The sequence below is a fragment of the Macrobrachium nipponense genome, chromosome 19 (genome assembly GCF_015104395.2).
Source record: "Macrobrachium nipponense isolate FS-2020 chromosome 19, ASM1510439v2, whole genome shotgun sequence".
In the NCBI taxonomy this organism is placed as follows: Eukaryota; Metazoa; Arthropoda; class Malacostraca; order Decapoda; family Palaemonidae; genus Macrobrachium; species Macrobrachium nipponense.
In genome coordinates, this window is record NC_061088.1 from 40,592,581 (window position 1) to 40,612,785 (window position 20,205).

A 20,205-nucleotide genomic window follows, 5' to 3' on the forward strand; every position below is an offset into this window, starting at 1 on the left:
GAAACTCGACATCCCAGGCTGAGTGTTGAAGACTCTTCGTCAGCACCAAGATGACCTAGAAGTACACTCCCTCGAGTTACACAAGAACTTTCTCCTTGGCGCAGGTACTGAAGGCAGGGGTCTGGTACAACCAGACCACTGGCACCTCCTTCTACCTTTTGGATATTGCCCACAGGTCCTTGGATCGTTTTCCTTAGGACCCGTGGTGGCTGCTCAACACGTTGTCTAGCTAACCCAGACCCTAGCAGGCTGAACAGCATCGAGTCCTGGTGTGACTGTAAGAATAGATAAGTGAATGAGAGAGTGACTGGCTTCTCTTCCTATCTTTTTCTACCCCTCTACCTGTGGGGTAGAGGGATACGGTCATCACCTTGCTGGATAAGGACGAGATGCCGGTGAGCTACTCGACAGAGCCCCATCCTATCCCATTTCACTAGGGATGGGAGCGAATATCCACCACTTCCTCCTACACAAGGGGGGGGAAGTGGATGCCAACAAGAGACAAACCATAACGTTGTTGCCTCTTGCAAATAGGAACTTGTTCTTGTTTGCTGGTACGAAGAGATACGCTTGCCTCTCTCTTAGTACTTGGTCCAGAGGTCTGACCATTGATCCTGCGGTGCACACCCCGATCAATCGGACAGAGGCTTGATCCCTCCCTCGCTCTTACGACCAGGGAGGCTTCCAAGTTGGGCGAACACCAGTCTGTTCACAAAAGACTCAGATTCCACCCACCAAGAAGTGAGTCTTCCTATTGTAAAAGGACCGAAGGTTTGTATGCCGTGTCGGAACAAATGACAATTTGTCCAAAATTGCATTTTTCCTAACTATACAAACCTGAGGTCCTTTTACACATAGCCCCACCTCATGCCACCCCTCACTCTGCAGTTTTTGCTTGGGCCAAAAGCAAAAGTGATTTGTTTACCTACCAGTCGCGCGCTGCGCGCACCTGTCGGACAAGCAGTTAACTACCGAACCCCTTGTTCGAAAGCTTACGACCTATCCAGCTGCCGCTAGTACCTTCCTATTGTAAAAGGACCTCAGGTTTGTATAGTTAGGAAAAATGCAATTTTGGACAAATTGTCATGTTTTACTACTTATTTAAAAATTAGCTAAGAGCACGCTTCTCGTCATCTTCTACCAAAACAGCTGTTTACTCCTGGCTTGTTGTTGGTGAGAAATCGTGTTTCGATTGTTGTGATAAAAGTGCTCCAGCGTCTGTGGGTACAAGTGGTGTGCGGATTTATCACAGGAAATGGAAAGTTTGTTGACACAAGCGACTCCGTAAACATCGAGATGGCGTCAATCTTCGAAACATTTTTAGTTGTAAGTAAAAATTTCTAAACGCGTTTTGTGAGATTTCCAACTGCCGTGGGCGCCATTTTCAGTACCCTCTGTTTAAATCTTAAAATTTGGCCTTATTTTCTAACTTTGGAGAAAATACTTACTTCGAAAGGAGAGTAGAGGTCTTTAGCTCCGTTTCTCACCAACAACAAGTCGCGACTGATGCCCATCTCCGGTGTCAGGACGCGTTATAATGTACTTTTTCGGAGGGTGGCAAACGTTGATTGTAGGTGGCCTGTTTGGCCTGCTGTGATGTTTTACCCTATTGTTTATCAGTGTTGCCAATAGGTATGTTTTTATCTCCCCCCAAACTGGGTATAAGACTTACACAAAACCGGGGAAATAAGTGAAATTAGGGTATCTATTTGTAATATACATACATATTAGAGCAATTTTATCATTATTGCATTACTATGACAACTAGAATTAATGGAAACAGTTTGTAAATGCATTGGCATATGTGTGAAGCTCCACTAAATTGGCAATGATGACATTTTGCCGTGGTCTGCTTGTATCTACTTTAGAAATACGTATCTGTAATTTTTCAGGGTTAATTTGGTTACAAAAAAGGGACAATAGGCATGAATTAAGTAAACATTTGTTCTGACACGTTATACAAACCCTTGGTCCTTTACATAAGGAATTACTATTCAGCGCCAGCTGGACCGGTCGTAAGATTTACTAACAAGGTAGTTTGGCAGTAACTGCTTGTCCGATGGTTGGGAAGCCGGCCCAACTGGAGGTAAACATATCACTTTGCTTTTGACCGCCGTCGGGTGAAGATGTGTGCTCGCCGCGCTTTTCTCTTAGAATAGTTGTGGAAGTGATTGTAAGTACTTTGTTATTATTATTTGTTCGTTTGTTCATGAAACTTACCTGACAGATATATATATAGCTGTATTTTCTGAAGTCCGACAGAATTTCAAAACTCGCGGCACATGCAGTGGGCGGCCAGGTGGTAGTACCCATTCCCGCTGCTGGGAGGCGGATATCAGGAACCATTCCCATTTTCTATTCATATTTTTTCTGTCGCCGGTGCTGTAAACAACTGTTTGCAGCTCCTCCGCCTAGGATTTTTGCATTTACTCGTCTTTAAGTAACTGGATTGTCTTTTGGTTATTGATTCTGGATTGTTGGATTGGCATGCGCAATAGTGGACTCTTTTTTTTTTATTTTGGATTGGCTTTTCTGTAAACGTGATGTCTGGATCAAGTGCAGTGAGTTTCAGAGTGTGTGTGAAGAGTGATTGTAAGGTGAGGCTACCTAAATCATCGGTAGATCCCCACATAGTATGTATGGGGTGTAGGGGGCATGTATGTTTGTTGGATGATCAGTGCAATGAATGTGAAGGATTGACCGATGATGGATGGAAGGTGTATGATTCCTATCGGCGTAAATTGGAACGCGATAGGATCAGGAGGTCTTCCTCCAGGAGCAGTTCTACTAAAGGTAAGGGAACTAACATTTGTTCCGACACGGCATACAAACCTTCGGTCCTTTTACAATAGGAAGGTACTAGCGGCAGCTGGATAGGTCGTAAGCTTTCGAACAAGGGGTTCGGTAGTTAACTGCTTGTCCGACAGGCGCGTGCGCGACTGGGAGGTAAACAAATCACTTTTGCTTTCGGCCTGCTGGCGTGTAGACGTGTATCATCGCTCTCTGCCCGCTTCATCGTCGTTGCTTTCGCATGGTTGTGTTTTTCTTTTTCTATTATTTCCGCAGGTGCTATTGCCACGAGGGTGGACTTTGGTGAGGTATGGGCGTCCGTCGATTTGCAGGGCGTGCCTAGTGTCCAGGGGCGGCGGTTCTATGTCTGGGCCTGCTGCGGTCACCCATGGAGTGGTGACCACGACAACGATATCGACTCCAGGTGACGACGTCCCTCCTCCCTGGTGTACTCGCCTCACGTGGTAACAGTCTTGCCTACAGCCGCTGTGAAGTGCCGTTCGCCGTACCGAGAGGGGGGCGTGCCGCCGCTGCTCGTGGTTGCTGCGCTGCCGCGACCACACTTCCTCTGCCCTAGAGCTCGCCCCTGGACCTGCCGCCGGTACCAGGATGTTGCTGGCTGCTGCTCCACCTCCTGTGTTTCCGGTGCTGCCTGCCGTACCTGCCGATTCTGTACTGACTGTCCATGCAGTTGCTGTGCTGGCTGTCCCTGCCGTTGCTGCGCTGGCTGTCCCTGCCGTTGCTGCGCTGGCTGTCCCTACCGATGCTGTGCTGGCTGTGCCTGCTGTTCCTGAGATGCCAATACCTGCTGACGTCGTCCCTGTTCGTGGTGGTACTACCCCAGACTTTGGTCTGTCTGTACAGGTGCGTCCGGGCCCTGTGGCTTCGGCTACAGCAGCCCGGCTCCGCCCTGGATAGCAGATCTTACGTCTTGTCCTGAGAAGGCTGACGAAGAAGAGGAGGAAGGTGTCGTCGTCGTCGTCTTCATCTTCTTCATCGTCGTCGGCTGCCGCCTCTTCCCCTTCGACTTCTAAGGCTTCACAGCCGAGGAAGAAGAAGGTTGCCTCCTCCCTCCTAAGAAGTCTCCCTCGGGAGCTTCTCGGGACCCGTCTCACCTCGGGGGTTGGGAAACGGGAGGGTTCCTTCCGCTGGTCCTCCTGCTCCTTCGGGAGCGGGGCCCGTCTCTTCTTCCGCAAGGAAGGAGACTACGGGGACCAGAGGGGTACCGGCTAACACCGGTACTTCCTCGCCTGGTGTCAGTGGTTTCTGCCACTTGCATCAGGGTCCGTCTCGGCCTCTGTTCGCGGGGATGGAGTACGAGTGTACGGTCGCCTACCAGCGACCGTGCAGCCAGGAACCAGACCTCTGAGCCCGCTCAGCGTCAGGTTCACAGCACGGAGCGGAAGACTGGTGGACAGCCCGCTCACGCGCTCTCACCAGACCAGCTCTCGCTCTCGCGGCGACCAGCTGGCTACCCGGGGACGTGACGGTCCACGACCGGCCACGGGCTGAGGCTGGGAAGAGGTCCCCCCGTTCGCCGGTGCCAGCCACGGCTGGAACCAGCGACGTGACGTGCCGTGAGGACAAGCACCGGTCTCACCTGACCAGTGGAGCCTGCAGGTCGCCTGACCGTCGCTCTCACAGAGAGCGATCGGGTGCGGCAACCAGCACCAGCTCTTCTGACACTCGAGATCGGGGCCGCTGTGCTCAGTCCAGCCGTTCTCCACAGCGAGACGGTTCGACCAGGCCTGCAGCTCGATCGCCTGCAGCCCTCCAAGCCTGCTGGTTCTGCCAGCGAGCGAGGAGGGAGCGTCAGGTCTGCCTCCTCTCCCGTACTTTCAACCTCCTCGGGTTACACCGGGAGGAGCGAGGTATTGAGGAGTGATCGTGAGGGGTGCGCCCCTCATGATCCACCACGACGCCCTGTACGTGCCCAGGCACGTTCTTGGACCGGCCAGGACGTATGCGCAAGTGGATGGAGAAGACCGAGAGGGCTGTCGCTGTTCCCCTTCTTAGGAGGAAGGTTCTCGGAATATGCTTCTTGTTCGAAGGGCTTAACGGTCCTACTCTGCAAGATGCTGTGACTTCCGAGATCCAGAGGAACTTTGCCGAGGTTATGGTGCTGATTCGTCAGCACAACGACCTCGGGGAAGGATCGCCGCTCCCACCAGCAGAGCCACGTCTCGGCTCGAGTCGTTTTGGGGCCCGAGAGGGAACCCAAATCGATGGTGGGTCTGCCGCGATCGGAGCTTGCCGACTGTGTTGAACCAGGTAGTCTCTCGTCTCCGGACAAGAAGGCTCTCTCAGTTCTGACCGGTTGAACAAGCTACTTCCACCTCCTCTACTGCGACAGAGGCGTTTTTACGTGTCTTCGGACACCGTATTTGAATACCCCTTCGGTCCTCCTGAGAGGTTTCGACCTCGACGAGGACTGGAATGAGTCGGAGGACGGTATCGGCTCTCTCCTGTCAGGTGTCGATCAGCCCCACCCAGACGACGTTCACAGTGGCGGCAGACCCTTACCTACAGTATGAGTTCGTAACCCTCCTCGGGAAAACGTTTTCTCCTGACGATACGTTTTCCCAGGCTCGGCGATGGCCGCTCCTTTTCTTCTCCAACTGCTAGTTCCGCTGGGAAGGCGAGCCAGTATCCAATTCCTCCCCCATTCCCTCTCTCCTTACGGCTACGAGGGAAAGGGGAGGGATCCTACTGAGATTTCTCTGTAAGATCCCACGTTAGGGGCTGCGCTACCGGGGGGACCTTCAGGTCCTACCTGACGTAAGCCCCGGTCGTTGAGGAGGGATCCTGCCCTTTCTCGATTTCTACGGGAATCGAGAGGACCACCAGCCGATATCGTTTGACGAATTCGGTGGGGGTTTCGCAGAGTGCTTAGAATTCTACGGAATTTCTAGCGCACTCAGAGTGTTCGAGTTTTTTACGATCTCCAAACACTTAAGCGAGACCACGGTCCAAACTGAGCGAGAATCCCCGATAATTGTTACACGATAATCGGGAACCTCGCTTATGCTCGAATTCCTGTAATTTCTAGCATTTGGAAGAAGACTGCTGCTGAAAGAAGAGTATCTCACAGTAGGCGATTAACCTGGAATAGAGAAGAACGGACGGGAACTTCCAGTTTGGCTTGAACTATCGTCTTCGGTATTCTGTTCACCATTGAAGCTTTCCTTTGGGAAAGACTTCTCCTTCACTCTCTTGACTAGAGAACGAAGGCGGTCGATCTCCAATCCTTATTCTCATTCCTCGAGGGGAAAAGAATTTAGGATGGAGGTCGTGGTACAGAACCTACAAATATACTACGTATATTACCCGCGACATGATTCTTTTAACAGTTGAATTGTCCGGGGGGTAGGCGCATACCGTAGTTAACTCTACGGTTGTGACCGAGACGAATTGTATCTTAATTGAACTGCAACTCGGGGTTGCCTGCAACCTCCCAGCAGTTATCAGTTCGATTTTAGATACTTGGTATTGTCACGAACAACACCAAATCAGCTTTTGTATTTACCGAATCCGTTTCGTTAAATATATTGCTCGAGCATATTCTTTATGCTCGATGGTTCTAGCCGAACGCATTCCTTCGTGGAAGGGATTAACTGGCAACTCAGGATGACGAGTCACCGAGAGCTACTGCGTATTGAACTGCCTGATAGCAGCTCAGTATCAGCTAGGTCTCGGAGATGCACGGTCGGTTACGTCTCTCTCTCCCCTGGTTTGATTGATACCGAACCGTATCTCTACCCAACAATCATGGACGTAGGTCTCTGATAACGGGATTCTCGCAATAATGAAGGACCATCTACTGCTGTGACGCTCGATTTCATCGCCTTCGACATTGCAAGAATGTTTTCAACAGAGATATCTTCGGACTCTTTCATCTTTCTGTTTACCGCACGGTACAGAAGTCTGTACTAGTCTCCCGCTGCATCGCACCGCGATAATGCGAATGATTTTTTGCAGACATCTGAGTTTGTCTTCAAAATATCTCGTATTCGTAGGTGTGCAATTATTCATTGTTCGCCCCGACCCGAATTAACAGATGTGTCAGAAGACATCGCCTACTCTCCGACCTGACAGCTCTACTTCCAAATGTTCAGCCCATGAGAAGCAGTTCTTCAGGCAGTATTTCCCTGTGTCTTCATTACTGAAAAGCGCTCCGCTTTTATTGCAAACTACGATCCTCACCGGACAGCAATGAATAGCGGTTAGCGTTCTCAGTCTTTGTAGCACAGGTTCAGAATCTTGAGAATCCTTCTCTCGGTTCAGCTGTGAAGACGTAGGTTGCATTTTATGTACACCTTCGTCTTCAACGACACATAGTGTTGTTTCTCCTTAGCTGAGAATCAACTATACTATGAGATATCTTGCCATCAGGGACCTCGGTCTCTAGAAGGCAATTGACTTTCGCCTGTTGGGCACATGCCTTAAGAGAATCATCACCTCGCCTTCTGGCATCGTGACGAACAAATTATTTGTTTGGTCTCTTGGCATAACCCATTTTTAAGGCGAAGGTCACGTGACTTGCTCGGGTGCTTGGACAACTTGCCTCCTACCGAACGCAGTCAGTCGGCAGCTGTCAGAGCGCCCAAGTCAGTTACGAACTTCGTGTGGACTTAGTTCGGTTGTTCCATAACAGTCTTTTCTTCGTCCTAAACGGCTTGTCACAGTACCCATACCATCGACACCCACCATTGAGGTGCAGTGTCCTATCCACTACCGAGAAGAAAGAATTCACTGCATGGGGATAGGAGAATGTGAGACACTTCGCTGCAGACGGATAGACCAGTATGGGTACAGGACATCACCGAAGTCGAGAAGAGGGATAGGTCATACGACCATTCCCTTCTTTTCCTCTGAGGTAATTGCATGACTTTTCCTGCGAAGTCAAGCATCCAGGGGATGGGGATTCGTGACGCTCGATGTCGTACCGACTTCGTAGCGAAGACTCAGAACCCTTCGGTTCCTGACGATCGGTTAGAGTCCTTCACAATCCCCTCCCTAATGGACTTCACGCCTTCCTTCGATGCGAAGGAGATGCTGCTTTGTCCTGTGAAAGCGTGACCACGCTTTCTGAAGAAATCGACATCCCAGGCTGAGTGTTGAGACTCTTCGTCAGGACCAAGATGACCTAGAATTCTGTCACAATCCCTCGAGTTACACAAGAACTTCTCCGTGGCGCAGGTACTGAAGGCAGGGGTCTGGTACAACCAGACCACTGGCACCTCCTTCTACCTTTTGGATATTGCCCACAGGTCCTTGGATCGTTTTCCTTGGGACCCGTGGTGGCTGCTCAACACGTTGTGTAGCTAACCCAGACCCTAGCAGGCTGAACAGCATCGAGTCCTGGGTGTGACTGTAAGAATAGATAAGTGAATGAGAGAGTGACTGGCTTCTCTTCCTATCTTTTCTCCCCCTTTTTCTCTACCTGTGGGTAGAGGGATACGGTCATCACCTTGCTGGATAAGGACGAGATGCAGGTGAGCTACTCGACAGAGCCCCATCCTATCCCTTTCACTAGGGATGGGAGCGAATATCCACCACTTCCTCCTACAAGGGGGGGGGAAGTGGATGCCAACAAGAGACAAACCATAACTTTATGTTGCCTCTTGCAAATAGGAACTTGTTCTTGTTTGCTGGTACGAAGAGATACGCTTGCCTCTCTCTTAGTACTTGGTCCAGAGGTCTGACCATTGATCCTGCGGTGCACACCCCGATCAATCGGACAGAGGCTTGGATCCCTCCCTTGCTCTTACGACCAGGGAGGCATTCCCAAGGTTGGGCGAACACCAGTCTGTCACAAAAGACTCAGATTCCTCCACCAAGAAGTGAGTCTTCCTATTGTAAAAGGACCGAAGGTTTGTATGCCTGTGTCGGAAACAAATGGACAATTTGTCCAAAATTGCATTTTTCCTAACTATACAAACCTGAGGTCCTTTTACACATAGTCCCACCTCATGACACCCCTCACTCTGCAGTTTTTGCTTGGGCCCAAAAGCAAAACAAAAGTGATTTGTTTACCTCCCAGTCGCGCTGCGCGCACCTGTCGGACAAGCAGTTAACTACCGAACCCCTTGTTCGAAAGCTTACGACCTATCCAGCTGCCGCTAGTACCTTCCTATTGTAAAAGGACCTCAGGTTTGTATAGTTAGGAAAAATGCAATTTTGGACAAATTGTCATTTCACCTGCTTTAACACCTGTAGAATTTGTCTCTCCTAAACCTGTGATGTTGCCTTCGGGCTCTGATTCTGTGTCTGGAGAAGGTAATGCCCTTTCTCTGATTTTGGAGTCGTTACGTACTCTTGAATCAAAAGTGTTGGCCTTAGAAACTGGCTCGGTGAAAGTGTGTGATCGTGCCCCTAGTGTTGTGGAGGGGGCGTCAGATCGGCCCCATAATGCCTCTAGGCCTAGACCGCTATCGGACTCCCAGGACTCAGGGAGTGGATATGTTGAAAGCCGCAAGAGGGTTACGGGGGCTCCCCACCGATCTGGCGTCCCTTCGGCAGGCCATGTTGCAAGTTCCCAGGCTGCCAAGGAGCGCGCACGGGCGCGTATCCTTAAGGACTGTTTTTCGTCCTCCGAGGCGTCCTCCCCGCGCAAGGGGTGGAGCGCTCGGAGAGACTCGCGTCCTCTGAAAAGGACTTTTCGTAGTGAGGACGCTTCACGTCCTGTCTCTCCAGTTTCGTTGCGCTCTTCTCCGGATGCGTATGACGCCTTTCCGCCTCAGAAGAGAGGTAGGATGTCATCAGGTGATGACGCTGAGATGCGCTACAGTCGCTCTTTGGAGAAGCAGGTAGCTGTACCTGTAAGAAGGAAGGAGGCGTCCCCTCACTCCTCGTCTTCTCGCAGGCTCAGTCCTGCTCCTTCTGTTGGTTCTTCGCCTACGAAGAACATCCTTTTGTCCCTTCAGGACCAGTTATCTTCTTTGATGGCTCAGAGGACTCGCCCAGCAGCAGTCGAGCCTAAGCGGAGGAAGGACGTCAGGCTGCCTGTCAAGAGGACGAAGCAGTCTCCTTCTCCCTCTCCGCGTTCGTCTCTTTCTCCGAATGCGTCTCCTTCGGTTCATCGCCGATCTCGTTCTCCTGGTAGGAAAGCTGGTCGTCAGGACACTTTCGTTCCCTCTCGACGTCATGGGCAGGCTGCTCGATGAGACGCTCGAGAGGACGCTCAGGATGCTTTTGAGGACGCTCAGCAGGACGCTTTCCAGGACGCTTCGGAGGACGCCGAGCAGGAAGAGGACGTGCAGCAGGACGCTCGTATGGACGCTTGGAGTGACGTGTCTCCTTATAAGGAGTTTGTTAGCATTCAGAAAGACGCATTAACTTCTAAATCTGTTCGCTCGTGTAAGAACGCTTCGGATGGAAGTAAGGCAGTCTCGGTAGTCTCTAAGGACGCTCAGCGCTGTCAAGACGCTCTGCCTCCTTCGAGGAGTAAGGATCGTCGTAAGGACGTTAGCTTGGATGAGGCTTCTGCTTTTAAGCAGCAGGGGTCTTTGATCAAGGCCAGACCCGCTGGACGTACGCCCTCTCCGGATGGGCGGTCTCCTATTCCTCTTAGGGAAGAAGGAGAGTTGAGTAGTCCGGCGGACTCGATTGAAGAGGAACCTTCTTCTGTTTCGTCCGTCTCGGACTACAAGGTTCTTGTGCGGCTGTTACGTTCGTCTTTCGGGGACAAGTTTCAGCCTGCAGCTCCCAGGTCTCCTCCCTCGCAGTTTTCGTCTTCCAAGACTCGGTGGTAAGGGGGCGTTTGGTATGAGACCAAGGGAGACGTGGGTGTGAAGATCCCTTCGTCAGCTCAAGGGGACTTCTCTAGTTTAGTAGATTCCCAGAGGAGGTCCCTTTTATCCACAGCCAAGGTGTCTTGGACGCCTACGGAAACGGACCATCACTTAAAAGGACTGCTACGGACTCTCGAAGTCTTCAACTTTTTGGACTGGTGCTTGGGAGTTCTAGATCTGCAATCTAGAAGCCCGGACTCGCTCAGTTTGGGGGAGCTGTCCAGCGTGCTATCGTGCATGGACAAGGCCGTCAGGGATGGTTTGGAAGAGCTAGTTTCTCACTTCGGAACGGCATTCCTTAAGAAGAGAGCTCTTCTGTGTAACTTCACCGCTAGATCGGTTACACCCGCTCAGAAAGCGGAACTGCTCTTTTCACCTCTTTCGAACCATCTCTTCCCCCAGACTTTGGTCAAGGACCTGGCAAGTAGCTTGCAGGAAAAAGCTACGCAGGACCTCTTAGCACAGTCCTCGAGACGTCCAGCAGTTCCTTCCACGTCCTCATTTGTACGACCTCCTAAGAAGGTTAAACCCTTTCGTGGAGCTCCTCCCACGAGAGCAGCTCCTCGAGGGAGAGGGCTTTCAAGAGGAAGAGCTTCCTTCAAGCCCAAGACATCGAAATGAAGATTATGTCCCTCAGACACCAGTCGGAGCCAGACATGACAATTTGTCGAAAATTGCATTTTTCCTAACTATACAAACCTGAGGTCCTTTAACAATAGGAAGTAGCTAGCGGCAGCTGGAACGGTCGTAAGCTTCGAACAAGGGGAGAACGGTAGTTAACTGCTTGGGCGCGCGACTGGGAGGTAAACAAATCACTTTTGCTTTTGGCCCATGCAAAATACGCAGAGTGAGGGGTGGCATGAGAGGGAGGGTCATATGTAAAGGACCTCAGTTTGTATAGTTAGGAAAAATGCAATTTTCGACAAATTCATTTGTTCCGATACGTAATACAAACCATCGGTCCTTTAACAATAGGAAGACTCACTTCTTGGTGGGAGGAATCTGAGTCTTTTGATGAACAGACTGGTGTTCGTCCATCCCTGGAATGCCTCCCTGGTCGTAAGAGCGAGGGAGGGATCCAAGCCTCTGTCCGATTGATCGGGGTGTGCACCGCAGGATCAATGGTCAGACCTCTGGGCCGAGTACTAAGAGAGAGGCAAGCGTATCTCTTCGTACCAGCAAGCAAGAACTTGTTCCTGTTTGCAAGAGGCAACATAAAGTATGAGTTTGTCTCAAGCTGGCATCCACTTCCTCCCCCTTGTTGGAGGAAGTGGTGGATATACGCTCCTATCCCTAGTGAAAGGGATAGGATGGGGCTCTGTTGAGTAGCTTACCTGCATCTCGTCCTTATCCAGCAGGGTGACGACCGTGTCCCTCTACCCACAGATAGAGGGGAAGAAAAAGATGGGAAGAGGAGCCAGTCACACTCTCATTCACTCATCCATTCTTACGGTCACACCAGGACTCGATGCTGTTCAGCCTGCGAGGGTCTGGGTTCGCTACACAACGTGTTGAGCAGCCACCACGGGTCCCAAGGAAAAAGATCCAAGGACCTGTGGGCAGTATCCCGAAGGTAGAAGGAGGTGCATGTGGTCTGGTTGGACCAGACCCCTGCCTTCAGTACCTGCGCCACGGAGAAGTTCTTGTGGACAAAGCAGCATCTCCTTTGCATCGAAGGCGGTGAAGTCCATTAGGGAGGGGATTGTGAACGACTCGAACCAATCGTCAGTTACCGAAGGGTTCTGAGTCTTCGCTACGAAGTTCGGTACGAAATCGAGCGTCACAGATCCCCATCCCCTGGATGCTTGACTTCGCAGGAGAAGTCATGCAGTTTCCTCAGAGGAAAAGAAGGGAATAGTCGCATGACCTATCCCTCTTCTCTACTTCGGTGATGTCCAGTACCCATACTGGTCTGTCCGTTTGCCACGAAGTCTCTCGCATCCTCCTATCCCAATGCAGCGAAGTTCTCGGTAGTGGATAGGACACCGACACTCCATGGTGGGTGTCGATGGTATGGGTACTGTGACAAGCTATTAAGACGAAGTAACGATTGCTCTGTAACAACCGAACTAAGTCAACAGCGTAGTTCGTAACTGACTCGGGCGCTCTGACAGCTGCCGACTGACTGCGTTCGGTAGGAGGCAAGTTGTCCAAGCTTCCGAGTAAGTCACGTGACCTTCGCCTTTAAAAGGGTTATGCCGAGAGACCAAACAAATAATGTATTTTTTTGTCACCAATGCCGGACGGCGAGGTGATGATTCTCTTCAGGCATGTGCCCAACAGGCGAAAGTCAATTGCCTTCTAGAGACCGAGGTCCCTGAAGGCAAGACATTCTCATAGTTGTTGAATCTCAGCTAAGGAGAAACAACACTATGTGCCGTTGAAGACGAAGGTAGACATTGAATGCAACCTACGTCTTCACAGACGAATCAAGAGAAGGATTCTCAAGATTCATAACCTGTGCTTACAAATGACTGAAAACGCTAACCGCTATTTCATTGCTGTCCAGTGAGAAGTCGTAGTTGCAATGAAAGCGGGGCGTTCTTCAGTAACGAAAACACAGGGGAAAGCCGCCTGAAGAACTGCTTCTCATGGGCTGAACATTTGGAAGTAGAGCTGTCAGGTCGGAGAGTAGGCGATGTCTTCTGACACATCTGTTAATTCAGGGTGAACAATGAACAATTGTACACCTACGAATACGAGATATTTTGAAGACAAACTCAGATGTCTGAAAAATCATTCGCATTATCGCAGTGCGATGCAGCGGGAGACTAGTACAGACTTCTGTTACCGTGCGGTAAACAGAAAGATGAAAGAGTCCAAGAGATATCTCTGTTGAAAATTCTCGCAATGTCGAAGGCGATGGAATCGAGCGTCACAGCAGTAGATGGTCCTTCATTATTGCGAGAATCCCCGTTAATCAGAGACCTAAGTCCCTGATTGTTGGGCAGAGATACAGTTCGGTAGTCAATCAAAGCAGGGCAGAGAGAGACATAACTGACCGTGCATCTCGGAGGCCCAGCTGATACTGAGCTGCTATCAGGCAGTTCAATACGCAGTAGCTGAGCCTGAGCTCTCGCTGACTCGTCATCCTGAGTTGCCAGGTAATCTATTATTCCACGAAGGAATGCGTTCGGCTAGAACCACCCAGCATAAAAGATATGCTCGAGCAATTATATTTAGGCGAAACGAATTTTGGTAAATATAAAAGTTGAAATGGTGTTGTCGTGACAAAACCATAAATATATAAAATTGAAACTGGAAACTCCTGGGAGGTTGCAGGCAACCCCGAGTTGCAGTTCAATTAGAATACTCCTCGTCTAAGTCGCAAACTGTAGAGTAACTAGGATATGCGCCTACCCCTCGGACAATTCAACTGCTTAGCAGAATCATGTCGCGAGATTAATATACGTAGTATATTTGTAGGATTCTGAACAACGATCTCCATCCTAAATTCTTTTCCTTCAAGAAAACAAAATAAGGATTGGAGATCGACCAGACCACCTTCGATCTCTATCAAAGAGAGTGAAGGAGAAGTCTTCCTCGAAGGAAAGCTTCAATGGTGAACAGAATACCAAAGACGATAGTTCAAGCCAAACTGGATGTTCCCGTCCGTTCTTCTCTATTCCAGGTTGGTCGCCTACTGTGAGATACTCTTCTTCAGCAGCATTCTTCTTCCCAATGCTAGACATTCCAGGAATTCGAGCATAGGCGAGGTTCCCGATTATCGTGTAACAATTATTGGGGATTCTCGTCTGGCTCACTTTGGACCGTGGTCTCGCCTAAGTGTTTGGAGATCGTAAAAAACTCGAACACTAAATGCGCTAGAAATTCCGTAGAATTCTAAGCACTCTGCGAAACCCCCACCGAATTCGTCAAACGATATCGGCTGGTGGTCCTCTCGATTCCCGTAGAAATCGAGGATGGGGCAGGATCCCTCCTCAACGACTGGGACTTACGTCAGGTAGGACCCGAAGGTCCCCCGGTAGCGCAGTCCCCAATGTGGGATCCTACAGAGAAATCTGTAGGATCCCTCCCATTTCCCTCGTAGCCGTAAGGAAAGAGGGAATGGGGGAGGAATGGATACTCGCTCGCCTTCCCAGTGGAACTAGCAGTTGGAGAAGAGTAGGAGCAGCCATCGCCTTGCGGCGATGGCCTCTCAGAGTCTGGGAAAACGTATCGTCAGGAGAAAACGTTTTCCCGAGGAGGGTTACGAACTCTCACTGTAGGTAAGGGTCTGCCGCCACTGTGAATGTCGTCTGGGTGGGGCTGATTGACACCTGACAGGAGAGAGCCGATACCGTCCTCCGACTCATTGCAGTCCTCGTCGAGGTCGAAACCTCTCAGGAGGACCGAAGGAGTATTTAAATACGGTGTCCGAAGACACGTAGAAACGCCGCTGTCGCAGTAGAGGAGGTGGAAGTAGCTTCTTCGACCGGCCAGAACTTGAGAGAGCCTTCCTGTCCGGAGACGAGAGACTCTGGTTCAAGACAGAATCGGCAAGCTCCGATCGCGGCAGACCCACCGTCGGTTTGGGTTCCCTCTCGGGCCCCAAAACGACTCGAGCCGAGACGTGGGCTCTGCTGGTGGAAGCGGCAATCCTTCCCCGAGGTCGTTGCGCTGACGAATCAGCGCCATAACCTCGACAAAGTTCCTCTGGATCTCGGAAGTCATAGCATCTTGCAGAGTAGGACCGTCAAGCCCCTCGAACAAGAGCATTTCGAGAACCTCCCCCTTAAGGAGGAGGAACTGCGATAGACCCCTCTCGGATTCCTCCTGCCACTTGCGCGTACGTCCTGGTCGGTCCGAAGATCGTACCTGGTACTTGCGGCGTCGTGACGGGATCGTGCGGGGTATGCCCCTCACGATCACCCCGCTGTACCTCGCTCTTCCTGGTGCAAACCGAGGAAGTTGCAGGCACGGGAGAGGAAGACATGACGCTCCTCTTTCGCTCGCTGGCAGAACCAGCGGCTTGGAGGGCTGCAGGCGATCGCCAACTTGCAGGCCTAGTCGAGCCGTTTCCCAGGGAAACGGCTGGACCGAGAACAGCGGCCCCGATCTCGTGTGCAGAGGAGTGCTGCTGGTCCCCCTATCTGCCCGGTCCCTGTGGGAGCGGCGGTCAGGAGACCTGCAGAGACCACTGTCGCGGTGAGACCGGTGCGTGTCCTCGCGGCGCGTCATACCGCTGGTACCAGCCGAGGCTGGCACCAACGATCGGGAGGGGGGAACCTCTTCCCAGCCTCAGCTCGTGGCTGGTCAGACAGTCACGTCTACCAGGGTTACCAGCTGGTCGCTGCGAGAGCGGCCGCTGGTCTGGGGAGAGGCACATGAGCGGCTCTCACCAGCTTCTGCTCCGTGCCACGTACTTGGCGCCGAGCGAACTCTGGCGCCAAAATTTGGCTATACGCTCTCCCGCGGGAGATCGTATACTCGGAAGTTCTCTCGAATGAGAGACCGAGCCAGAACCTGGCGTAGCGGCAGCGCCACAAACACCAGGCGAGGAAGTACCGGTGGTAGTCGGTACGCCTCTGGTCCCCGTCTTCTTCTTCCTTGCGGAAGGGGAGACGGGCCCTGTTCCCGAAAGAGCAGGAGGACCGGCAGAAGAACCCCCCCGTCCCACGGGAGTGGAACGAGCCCTTAGAAGTTCCCGAAGGAGCCTTCTTAGGGGGGAAAACCCGGGTTACCAGCTGGTCGCTGCAAGAGCGGCCGCTGGCCTGGCGAGAGTCACCTGAGCGGCTCTCACCAGCCTCTGCTCCGTGCCGCGTCTTGGAGCCGACGCGAACTCTGGCGCCGAAACTTGGCTGCACGGTCTCCCGCCGGGGGCGAGAGAGAGCGTACACTCGGGATCTCTCGCGAGCGAGAGACCGAGCCGGAACCTGGCGTAGCGGCATCGCCGCTAGCACCAGGCGAGGAAGTACCAGCGCTAACCGGTACTCCTCTGGTCCCCGTCTATCTCTTCCTTACGGAAGGGGAGACGGGCCCCGCTCCCGAAGGAGCAGGAGGACCAGCAGAAGGACCCCCCGTCCCACCGGGGTGGGACGGGCCCTTAGAAGTTCCCGAAGGAGACTTCTTAGGGGGGAGGCAGCCTTCTTCTTCTTCGGCTTATGGGCCTTAGAAGTCGAAGGGGAAGAGGCAGCAGCAGACGATGAAGACGAAGATGCACACCTTCCTTCTTCTTCCTCTTCCTCGTCAGCTCACGCAGGACAGTCGTCAGGTCCTCCATCCAGGCCGGAGCCGGGGCTATTGCCGAAGCAACACGGCCCGACTGCACCTGTCCGGAAGGACCTGGGACTGGGGAAGACACACCGTGGACAGGCGCAGGAACCAGGAGCGACAGGAACAGCAACCAGCTCAGGAGCGGCAGGAACAGCGGCAGCGTAGACAGAGAGGGACAGCAAGCCAGCAGCGGGACGGAACACTCAGCGGCAGGTACGGCAGGCCCAGCCATCGCCTCGTAGAATCATCGGCAGCCAGTGGGAACCTGGGTACTGGCGGCTGGTCCAGGGGCGAGCTGCTGGAACAGCGGAAGTCTGGGGCAGGCAACACGAAGAAAACAGGCGGCGGCGGCGGCATACCCCCTCGGTATGGCTGCGACCGGCCCTAGTAGCGGCAGACGGCGTCACCGACACAGCATGGGGAGTGTAGACCAGGCGGGGGGGAGCAGCATAAGCGGCCGTGGAGGTAGTAGTGGAGACCGTCCCAGACCTCGCTAGACGCTGCAGCAGCCCGTGGATGCTAGGCACGCCCTGCCGCCGCAGTGGTCCATACCTGTCCAAGGTCGTCTCTCACGAATGTAGCACCTGCGGTAGCACAGAAAGATTAGTAAGAGGGGTTCCCTCACGCACGGGGGGAAGACATGCCCCACCCCGAACGCAAGGAAGACCCCAAATACAAAATACAACGAGGAAGCTGAGCGGGGGGCAGGAAAGAAGACGAAGAATCGGATACCAAGGGAGTCGTGGGAGAGCTTTCCGACGACTTCCTGGCAGACCTTCGCTTCCCCTACCCCCGCACAGCAGTGAAAAGTAATATGAAAATGAAACAGAATACTGCACTTGCGATTCACTTCATAGAACTTAAAGGGGAAAAGATCAATTCCTGGGTAAGAGAGGAAACTTGATCCATAATAATATGATGCTATCATAAAATATATATGAAAATGAAACAGAATACTGCACTTGCGATTTCACTTTCACAGAAAATAATTCGTAAGGATCAATTCCCGGGTTAGAGCGGAAATTGATCCAATTTAAAATTGATGCAAATAAATAAATGAAAATGAAAAGAATACTGCAATTGTGAATCCACTTTCATTGCATTCTATCATACAAAATAAGAGGCTCGTGCCGAGCGCAATCAGGCTCTCGGCAACGAACGCACAGTCAAAAATATAATGAAAAGAGTACTTACATTTTCAATTACACACTTTCGCCCAAAATACATGACTCGGCGCGAGCGCGCCCGCCCTCGGCACCGAGACACAATTCAAGGGTTTAATTCATGAAAAGAGAGGAAATCGCCGCATCCACGGTGATAGCTCCATGTTGGTTCATAATTCATAATGAAAATGAAAACAGTGTACTTACAGTTTCATTTCATACATTCAACTTACCTGTCAGATATATACATAGCTATCGACTCCGTCGTCCCCGACAAATTCAAATTTCGCGGCACTCGCTACAGGTAGGTCAGGCGATCCACCGCCCCGCTCTGGGTGGCAGGACTAGGAACCATTCCCGTTTTCTAATCAGATTCTCTCTGTCACCGGTAGTATCAACATTGTTGTTACTTCCTCCTGACTGGAATTCTTTTTTCACAACGCTTTTGATCATCTTTCGACTGATTTTTGGTGACGTACTTGGATCGTTGTTTGGCATTCGCTATCGTGGACTGTTTTTTGGACTTCGCTTTGGATTTTCGTGAATATGTCTGATTCTAGTGTTAGCTTCAGAGTGTGTGTGAATGAGGGCTGTAAGGTGAGGATTCCGAAAGCTTCGGTAGATCCTCACACTACATGCAGTGGTTGTAGAATGGTTGAATGCTCAATTGAGAATACGTGTAACGAGTGTGAGAAATTGAGTGCGCAAGAATGGAAGAATCTAACTTCTTACTTGAAGAAGTTAGAGAAAGATAGAGAGAGGAAGGCGGCTTACGAAAGCCGAAAAATGTCTAGATCTCGTGAACTTTTGTCTAGTTCTGTAGCTTCTTCTTCTTCTCATAATTATGCCCATTCTATTTCAGCCCGTTCACAAGTTAATCCCTCTGATTCTGCCTCAGAAATGGTGGAACTCAGAGCTTCCCTTCAAAAAATGCAAGAAAAAATGGAAGCATTAGAAGGTAAGAGAAGTGAATGTGGTTTCTCGAGTGATTTTAGTGTCCCCAGTGTAGTGGAGGGGGCGTCTGCTCGTCTTTGCGACGCTCCCAGGTCTAGACCTCTTCCAGGCTCCCTGGCCCAGAGGAGAAGGAAAGTCTAAAGCCTTACGGGGGTCGTGGAGAATCCCCAACGATCAGGCGTCCCTTCGGCAGAATCTTATACATCTCAGACTGCCAGGGACAGCTATAGGAAAAGCGTCCTTCGTGAGTGCTTTTCATCATCTAGTTCGCCTTCTCCGAGAAGAGGATGGAAGGAATCGAAGCTTTCACGTCCGCTGAAGAGGAATTGGAAAGAACCTGAGCTCAATTCTAGCCCCGAGCGCTTCTCTGAAGAGGATGCGCCTTCGGTAATGAAGAAGGCTAGAAAGGAGTTAGATCCTTGGAATGTAAAAGACTCTCGAGCGCCTTCCAGATCTCCTTCTCCTGATTCGAATGAGCCTTCGACCAGGAAAATTTTGATGAATATGCAGGAGCAATTAGCGTCTTTGGTAGGAGTGCTTTCTAAAGAGCCTACTCGTAAAAAGGATGATAGGCTTCCGATTAAGAGATCCAAATACCGATCTCCTGTCGGGCACAACGAACCCTCCAGGGGAGTTGTCACACAGGTGGCCATCTCTGGGGGGAGCGGTGCGTTAGGCAGGGGAGAAGTGGGAAAGGAAGTAACTCCTGCCAAGCGTCTGGCGCCAACTAGGAGCCAGGCGCCAAGTAGGCACAAAGAGCCTAACTTTACTGTAGATCGTTCTAGGCCCAGATCTTCATCCAAGCAATAAGAGCCAACTGGAGAAGAGAGAACTCCTGATAGGAGTAAAGCGCCTGCTAAGCGCAATATACTTGCCATTCAAAATGCGCATTCCATGAGCGATACTCCTACCAAACCACAGGAGTATTTGGAACTAGATGCGCCTTCCAAAGGTCAGGAGTATTCGGGAAGAGATACTCCTGCCAGGCGCCTGGAGTACTCTGACCTCGATACTCCTCCCAGGCGCCAGGAGTATTCTGGAAATAATACTCCTCCCAGGCGCCAGGAGTATTCTGGAAATAATACTCCTCCCAGGCGCCAGGAGTATTCTGGAAGTAATACTCCTACCAGGCGCCAGGAGTATTCTAGACTTATTACTCCTACCAGGCGCCAGGAGTATTCGAAGCGCGATGTGCCTACCAAGCGCCAGGAGTATTCTGAGCTTAATACTCTTAACAGGCGCCAGGAGTATTTGGAGCGAGATGCGCCTACCAGACGCCAGGAGTATTC